Here is a 9,378-nt window from a genome sequence, read left to right as displayed (position 1 = left end):
TTTTAATAACTGATTTTAAATCTTCAAATGATGAAAAAGTATCTTTGCATACAAAACTAGTTGACATCTTTTAGGTATGAATAAAATGAAATTTTTCAAATATTTTCCCTTAGATAAGAATTTAAAATAAATGAAATCTGAATTTGTTTTGACACGTGACTTTTTCAACTAATAAGGGGTCGTCCATAAAGTACGTACGCTCATAGGGGGTAGGGGGGGGGCTTCTAAAAGCGTACGAAAGTGTATGGGGGGGGGGGGGGAGAGGTTGAATATAAAAGTACGTACGCACTAATTAAAAAAAGTAATTTTTCTTAGTTAATGCTTGTATTTCTAACTTATCACCACTCACAAATACTTATCTATAGCTAGATGCTTTTTAATAAATAACTAGATATTTTTGAATATAATAATAAATAAATAATTTTTTTTAAATAATAAAACCATGACCGTCACTATAAAATGACAGTTGAGGAGGGAGGGAAGTATACTTGCCCTTAAAGAAGATCTAATTAGAATTTATTTTTGGATTAGAGTTCTTTTTACCAAAGGAACTTGAAAATTAGTAAAATTTGTTTAAATTTAACAATAAAAACGTAATAAGTTTTAATGGGTCTGGTAAAAATGTTGTGGGTTTTTAGTTTCAAATAAACAGGCAGGAACGTTTAAGTGGCACCTCATAGTTACGTTTGAAGCGTTTTATGAATGTAACATCTCACATACTTGGTTACGTTTATTAGTTATTTAGGAATAGGGAAAGTTTTAATGATAATGCACAATTATTGTATTTTCTTGCGATATTCAAAAAGATTTGCTTGCGACAGTCAAAACAATTGTTTTGACTATATCCAGCCTGGATAGTTTTTTCACAGTTTTTTGCATACCCTCCACCTATGTTGTTGTATCGCAATTAAAGTATGAGATTAATTACCGCGAGGAAAACAAATTTGTGCTTAATCTTATATAAATACGAAAATTTTTTGTGTATGAGAACATAGTTATTATTTCTTAAATATAAAAATGTCACGTTACAAAATTGCATCATCTTATCTAGGGTAATTTTTTTGATAAATATAATAAACAAAGAAGCTTGAGAAAACTGGAGATTATAAATTTTTGAAAAGTATTTGAGCTAAAAAAATGAAAGCAATCAATTTAGTGCTTGAAAATTTGAACATCAAGGTGACAGTGAGTGTATTACTTTGCAATCATTTAAAAGATCGTTTACACAAAATTAAACAAAAAAGACTTGTTGAAAAATTTGAGCAGTTGATCTTTAAGCGCTTTTGCTGGCAAACAGGAAACTTTTAAATCAAAAAACTGGCAAGAGTGTTTGTTTGGTACCTTTAAAGTATAGGTTGTGGTTAAGGGCCGGGTGATAAAATTTTTTTAAGTAATCACAAACTAAAAAAAAAAACTGTTATCTTTATAGGTTTCAAAACATCGTTTTAATATTGTATTAACAAAATTAATAATATAGTCTTCATCAATCAATTAATTTAAATTGTTGGTGATCTAAATCAAAGGGTGATTTCACCCAATCAAATATGTTTTCGATGATATGAATTTGATCAGAATTACTTTCATTTATTGTTAACTGAGTATCATTGTTTTCATCGTCATTTTTATTTTCCTCAGAGGTAGTGTTGATTATGTTTCTAAACACGCATTTATGACGCTTAACACTTGCTTTAGAAGCGTGATAAATTTTGCAGGTTTTGCAAGTTCTTTGATCAATTTTTTGTTGTGAAATTGATGGGCAGTACAAATCAAAGGAAGCTTCCATCGAAATTTTTGAACCTATATATCCCAAGCGCTGCGCTAGAGAAGAAAAGTAAGGTTTAGGAATACTTCGTGCTACCTTTGGCTCAGGAATAAAAATTCCTTCAGCAGCATGAGACATTACAACTGGACCTGGTAAAAAACGTTGAGGAAAATATTTTTTCGCCAAGATTTACAGCAACTCGGAATATCACACTTAACGATCATTAAAAAATACTGACTTTATCTTACGTGATTTTCAATCCATTTTGAATCTTGCTCTGGTATTGGTGACAGTTGGGAAGGTTCAAAATATTCAGCACAAACAGAATAGTTATCAATTACTATATCAGACCATACCTCAGCTAGAGTTTCTGCAGCTTTAGCAAAATTTTTTTTTTCTAAATCAACGTCAATTGTTTTTCCAGATGCATTTAGATGTGTCTCAAAATGATCATGTGGCAAAACCAATCCTGCTAACCTCGACTCAGCGGAGCCATACGCCGTTCAACCCTGTTATATGCTGAATAATGAGGTGCATGAGTTCCTGTTAGATAGACATCCAAATCCCATTTTATAAATCTTGCAATTGCAACTTGCAATGGTTTGGGAAACTTTGGATTTTCATCAGGGCCTCCATCACATGCAACAACAAATATAGGTTTTACCTGACCTTCTGGAGTACAAATGTGAAGCCTAAAATTTTCAATTGAAACAAGACGCTCCAAATCACGGCCATGAGTAAAAGCAGTGCTGCTATCATGCTTCATAGATCTAATAGCAATATACGTTGGTCCAGAATATGACACTGCGTCAGCAAATTTGTTTGGATCAATAATACAAGCTGCATAAACAGACGGTATAAGTTTATGTCTGGAAGCTACTAAAAAATCATGATCTGGCAAACGTACTTGATAATCAAGATGCATCAAAACTGGTGATTGTTTTGTTGCAGCTGCTAATCCTAATGGTACTTTGGCTTTGTTGTCTAGACTTAGATAAAAGCATGAATCTGGACCAAACATTGAACAAATTTCATCCATGTAATGCATGCACGCAAATGTAAATCCAGCATCGACATGCCTATCACGGGCTGTATTAGCAATCCTGATCAATTTCACAGGAACTGTCTTAATGTGACGTATTCCCTCAAGTGTGTTTGATCGCTTAGACATCAGTCTTAAATAAGTTGCAGATCGCGATAAACAATAACCCAGTTTTAGTAGGCTTTTATTTAAGTCATCAAGTGTCTTACATGAACGTAATTCCTGCGATCTTCGTCTATCGCTAGCAGCGGCTCCTATTGATGCAATGTTAACGATGGCATTAAGAATATCTGGCTGATCTTCAATTACAGCTGGTCTACCATTTTTTTCTCTGTTGAATTTAGAAAGTTTTGATTTTAAGTGTGGCGTGTCATCAACAATATCATTAAGTGTTCGTTTCAAACTTGCTCTCCGTTGTCTTTGACGGATTGCCTCGCGTTTCATTTTTTTAAGACGGGTTGGTTTTATTTTTATTTGCTTTTCAACAAAAATTTATTTTATTTTAAGTTCGTCAGTTATCAACCCTGCACGGCGCACATTTACCAATGTTAACAGCTGCTCTTTTAACTGCAAAATTTCAGTTTGAATTTTCTCTTGTTGGGGAGTATGAGGTTTTTGCGGCTGATCAATTGGTACTTTTGTTTGTGGTTTTTCACTTTTTTGAATATCAAATTTAAAAGAAGTAGCTAGTGTTTCATCGATTATAAAATCTATTTTGTCTGCTTCGTCGGATGTTAACAAAGCTTCTGGTCCCTCATCTGATATTTCGTTTATGAGAGGAAGCTTCACTGCAATAGATTGATTCTTTGATGTTTTAATATTAGACCAAAAAGACATCAACTGACTTTTGCTTTCCATTGTTTTTTGTGTGAGTTCTTTTAAAACTGATTCATACGTCAATTCTTTATGCTTAACTTTATACCACAATCGATTAGCTTCTTTCTGTTGCTCCTGTTTACTTTTTTGTGGCATAGCTTTTGCTACTTGTTGGTAAATAATTTTGTACTTTTCATTATTATTCATTTTAATAATTCCGCCTTCAAACTAATTTTTAACTAACTATTTAAAGCACAACTTAAATTTACAAGGTACAATAAATGCAAACGGGGATTGTTTGTTTAGTTTTGAAATAATTTATAGTATCTTATTTTCATTATAAAATATTTTTTACAAAATAAAATTTATAAAATTGTAAAAAATACTTTTTAAATAACAATTTCAAATATTAATATTTAAAGTTTAACAATACTTTAAAACTTTAGCTTTTAAAGTTGTTACCCTTAACAACACAGTCATCGCGCTAACTAATTAAAAATTAAAATATGAAAAAATTCAAAAATTCTTTTTATACTTCATATTGTTTTTGAAAAGTATTGAGCAATTATTTTAATCAAATGGAACGTTTTGAAATATAAAGAATATCACCACTATTTGATGACTTAATATTTTTATTCATTCCCGGCGTACTTTATGGACGATTCCTAATATTTAAATTTCTAAAATAATGTTGTGTTTAACTCATGAAGAGAAAAGAGAGGGGGGGGGGGGGTATTTCAAAAGCGTACGTACTTTTCAACGGGGGGAGGGGGCTAAAAAGTACGCATGGCAACAGGGGGTGGGGGAGGTCAATTTTTTGAAATTTTTGGCGTACGTACTTTATGGACGACCCCTAAACTGGCTTCCGGCACTATAAGCAAATTTCGTAGAGTACCGACTTTCGGCACTCTTGCACGGCCTTAAACATTTATAACCCAGTCGGCAAATTTAGTTGTAAATGCGCATTAGAAACTCGTTTAAATACGTATCGATGTGGTATGCATGTTAGCCATTTTATCGTGTCGAATACGCATTAGAAATACGCATTAGATGCGTATAAAGACAGGTATACAATACGACGCCTTCTGAGTATCAAACACGCATTTGAAACTCTTGTAAACACGTATAAAACACGATAACCAGAGAATATTCAATACGATATTTTCCTGGTATTACATGCGCATTTAAAACTTTCCAGAATACGCATTATTTACGAATATTTGTTAGCCATTTTATCGTGTCAAACGCGCATTAAAAATAGACATCAGATGCGTATAAAGACAGGTATACAATACGACGCCTACTAAGTATCAAACTCGCATTTAAACACGTATAAAACACGATAACCAGAGAATATTCAATACAATTTTATTAACTAATATGAATTCATAACATAATGGTAATGACTAGCAGTAAGCAACCCGTAATACGGGTTATGAGTTATTAAATCATTAATAACAATAAAAACACATTAACAACTTGATATATTATCTAAAAAATTAAATACAAATTTATCTATAAATATTTTAACTTTGACTCCCTATCAGCAACGTCATTGCTTATAGTTAACAACGAAGACCGCATTAACATCAGTTGAGTTCTTTTTAAACTATGTCACAACACAGGTACCAGAAACGCCAAGTCAAGTAAAGCCTGCAAATACCTAAAAAAAATTACCACTTTTAATTACAAAAGTACAATTTGCATTTTATTGTTAGTAGAATTAGGATAATAATAACAGAAAATATATATTCCGTGACTACAGAATAATTAAAAAAGATTATAAAAAGGCTAGGCAACACAATGTAGTAACACTGGCAAATAACACCACAACTTAATAAAATATTTTATTAACTTAAATACTTGGACTGAAAAGATTTTATTAATTACAATATTTGAACAATCGTGAGACAATTATAGTTAAACAATTTAAACAATTATACCATAAAATAGCAAGCAAATCGTAAAATATTTCTTAGAAATTATCTATTTTTTTCATTTGACTACTATTTTCAAGTTGCCTATAAGCATTTACATTAATAACTTCGTTGAGCCTAATACTATCTATTTCAATTTAACTATTATCATTAAACATATTACCAGTAATCTTACTATTGCTGCAACTGAATAAATGAACGTAAAAGAATCTTACAAACTGTGATCTTTTCTAATTAAAGACTTTATTTAAACTTAAGATTTATTGAAATCCATATCTTTTTATATGTTTACATACATTAGTCGTTTATCAAAAATATTAAACAACATTTATTTACATCAATTATTTTTAATTAAAAAAGAATCTAGACTACAATGCACAAAATTATTTTTACCTTAATGCACAAAAATAATAAATGCACAATCTTGTATAAAAAAATGAAGCAATGTCAATCAGTATATTTTACTCTAAATTAATTATTTAAATATATATATATATATATATATATATATATATATATATATATATATATATATATATATATATATATATATATATATATATATATATAGGGGAACATGGGGTAAAATGACAAATGGGGCAAGATGACGACCTACAGTTATCTCTTAAGCAAAACTAAATATAACAGTTGACTTTAGCTGAAAGGGAAGTAGATTAATTTTACTAGATTTATCAATGGTTTCTTTTTAAATATTATTTTTGTGACGAAAGCTAAGTATTAAAAAAGTTTTTCCGACATTGAGAAAAAAATTTTTTATCCTTGTTTGATTTGATTTATTACATCGCTACATCACCAGCTAAAGGTAAGTTTTAATTTTTGGGACAGACTAAGATACAGGGGTTTTTCGAAACAGTTGTCATCTTGCCCCATGTTCCCCTATATATCTATTCACATACCTTTAAAAAGTGGTATTACACTTTACACAATGAAATATGGAAAAACATCATCATTTTTTCAACTACTTTCAAAAGGAATTTATTTATTTTTTCTAGTCTGTTATTTTTTCTAAGAAAGAATATTTATATAGATACAGAGAAATATAAAATATACTGAAAGATTGGCAGATTTATGTTTATAAACTTTTGTGTCAACAAATTACAGTCAGTTTTCCATGTTAAATACATAAAATATATATCTAATATAACATAAACCAAATCTCAAATAAATCCAATATAAAATAAAACAAAATAGTAAACTTACTCAAATCAGGATCAGTTATACCGTGTGAAGTAACTAAACAACACTTCAGTTCTTTTCAATTGCTCTAAAAAATAACTTTCAGCTCTTTCCAATTGCACTAAAAAGAAAAAAAAAACTTACTTAGATAAGTTGCCAAGTTCTTAAGAATCTGAAAACAAATAAGTAAAAAAACAAAGAACAAACAAACATTTATTTGTTAAAACTACTATATTTAAACAAATTAAATTTAAAAAAGTGTAACACCAATTCTCCTTAAAGGCTAAAAAAAAAAATTTTCAGCTCAAATTTGCTTGCATACCTTGCTTGTAAAACCATGTGAATAAGAAACACATTTAGAAAAGCCTAGAAACTACTTAAAGATGACATATGCAAAATTGAAGTTTGAACATTGACTGGACTAATTATTAGCAGATGTTTTTAAAAAATTCATAAAGATTTACATGAATTTGTTCTCTTATATCGCATAAATCCATCATATGATAAATCTGAAATGAAAAAATGTAATTGATAAGTAAATATAAAAAAAAACATCATATATGAATCGCAAATCAAAATATCAGATAGAGATAAGATGTCATGATAAGAGAGTAGTAGTTGTTAAATATTGTTATTTCATGTTAGCTTTTAGAAAACAATTCATGTTGGTACGTCATGGTTCTAAAAATTCAAATTAAGATATAAACAAAATATATATATGGCAAAATGATTTTTCTTGAGTGGCTTTTAGTGAATGATTAAAAGCAGGGACTTTCAATAATAAAACCACTTATAATTTTTAACAATAGACACCAACATAAAGGTAAGCCAAATGTAACAACATTAGTAACATAAATAACAACTTTATGCAAAATCTTGCTCAACACGTTTGCCAAGTCACACACTTTGAAAACATGATCCATAAATATTATAAGAAGTGTTTATATATGTTATATAAATTTAAATAAATATATTGTGTTTTATAGTTAGTATATATGTTTATATTATGTTGTTTCCATGTCATGGAAACAACATAATATAAACATATATACTAACTATAAAACACAATATGTTTATTTAAATTTATATAACATATATAAACACTTCTTATAATATTTATATACACAATAGATACATTTTACACTATTTTAAAAATACATTTAGAAAACAATTATATAACACATATTACCACATACATATATTTATCAAAAACATTTTAATTTTGAACATAATATAAACATATATGCAAACTATAAACATATATAAATTGAATTGAGTGAACAAAAAATTTAAAAATAACGTGAAAAAATCTAAAAATTCATATTAAGAGATTAAAAGATTCATATTAATTTATATATAAAGACATATATCTCGTAATAAAATATCAAATTATAATCATATTTAATTTAAATCAAATACTTATTGAATAAAGAACAAAAAAACAGATAAAAGAACTGCAATCCTAATAACAAAATTTAACGTTTAGCAACAATTAAAATTAAGTGTTGGCTCAAAATTTTAACTTATTTTTCTAACTTTTCTAAAACAGAACAAAAAAAGGTAATAGCATAACAGAAATGTTAATAAAATAAATAATCAACAGAATAAAATAAGCAAGGTATGAAATGATAGGATTTAACGTATATTTGAATTATATTAATTTTGGACTTCATTAAACTAAATTAACAAATTTAAAAGTAGTAATAAATATTTTTATGATAAAGTTTTAGTAACTCTTTTAGTGCAATAAAGTACTGTAACTGTACTGGAGATAATTTAATAAATTTCTCAAGAGAAACCTTTTTAATTTAAATTTTGTTTTCGCAATTTCAGTTTAAGCATGCGCTTTAAAAGCAAAGATTTTCGTTTTTCCATTTTTTGTTAATATTTGATCAAAATCAGGGTCGATATCATATCCGATTTCGATCAAATATTATAAATACGTATTTTTGATAAATAAGTGGTATTGAACTCGAATTCGAAACTTAAAACTAAATGCGTATTTTTCTGGTATCAATGGCGGTATGTTATACGTGATCAATACTCCACGTATTTACAATACTAGATATGCCGACTGGGAATACACAAAATACTGATCAATTTTTAACTAAAATACCCTCAAATTAAACTTTATAATTTGTGTTTTTAATGTCATTTATTAAAGTATTGTATAAATGCTACTGCTATAAAAAACCTTGTGTTTACTTTTAACAAAATACATTCTACCATTATGGATAGTTTTACCGTATGTGCAGCTTTGTGTTGAATAACAAACAAAAGCATTCTCCTTTCTAAAGACTTTAGTAAGCTTTAAAGGAATTCTTATAGTTAATGACGCCTTATGGCATCACTGGCCCATAAACGGTTAAATCAACAAAATGATAAACGATAAAACGATAATTTTTACTTACTCGACTAGATTATTTATTTACTAGTTGAGAAGGAAACATCATAATAGCAGAGCTAATCAAGATAACATTTATTGGCCTTTAAAAGTAACAGTTTTTCAAATGTTGCATCACTAAGACAGTTTCTTCGTGGCGTCTGAATTTGTCCAGCGGTGCTAAATAACCGGTGCGGACGAAGATAAAAAACAGGTGCGGACGAAGGTAAGTTTGTATTGT

The 9,378-nt window shown here is 28.7% G+C and overlaps 1 long non-coding RNA gene across 2 annotated transcripts; it reads right to left on the bottom strand.

Annotated features, from left to right (window-relative positions):
• Positions 1 to 5,091: 5,091 nt before the first annotated feature.
• Positions 5,092 to 7,752, bottom strand: LOC136076649 (uncharacterized). Of its 2 annotated transcripts, none has more exons than XR_010636454.1 (3): positions 7,077 to 7,752; positions 6,779 to 6,875; positions 5,092 to 5,283 (listed from the first exon to the last, which is right to left on the bottom strand). It is a non-coding gene; the product is annotated as an uncharacterized LOC136076649 (long non-coding RNA). The 2 variants fall into 2 exon arrangements; XR_010636455.1 differs by lacking the exon at positions 5,092 to 5,283 and adding an exon at positions 5,316 to 6,583.
• Between the last annotated feature and the right edge of the window lie 1,626 nt (positions 7,753 to 9,378).

The sequence above is a fragment of the Hydra vulgaris genome, chromosome 02 (assembly GCF_038396675.1).
Source record: "Hydra vulgaris chromosome 02, alternate assembly HydraT2T_AEP".
Classification (NCBI taxonomy): domain Eukaryota; kingdom Metazoa; phylum Cnidaria; class Hydrozoa; order Anthoathecata; family Hydridae; genus Hydra; species Hydra vulgaris.
Note: the sequence above shows the minus strand (reverse complement) of the source record. Positions and strands in the feature narration are given on the sequence as shown.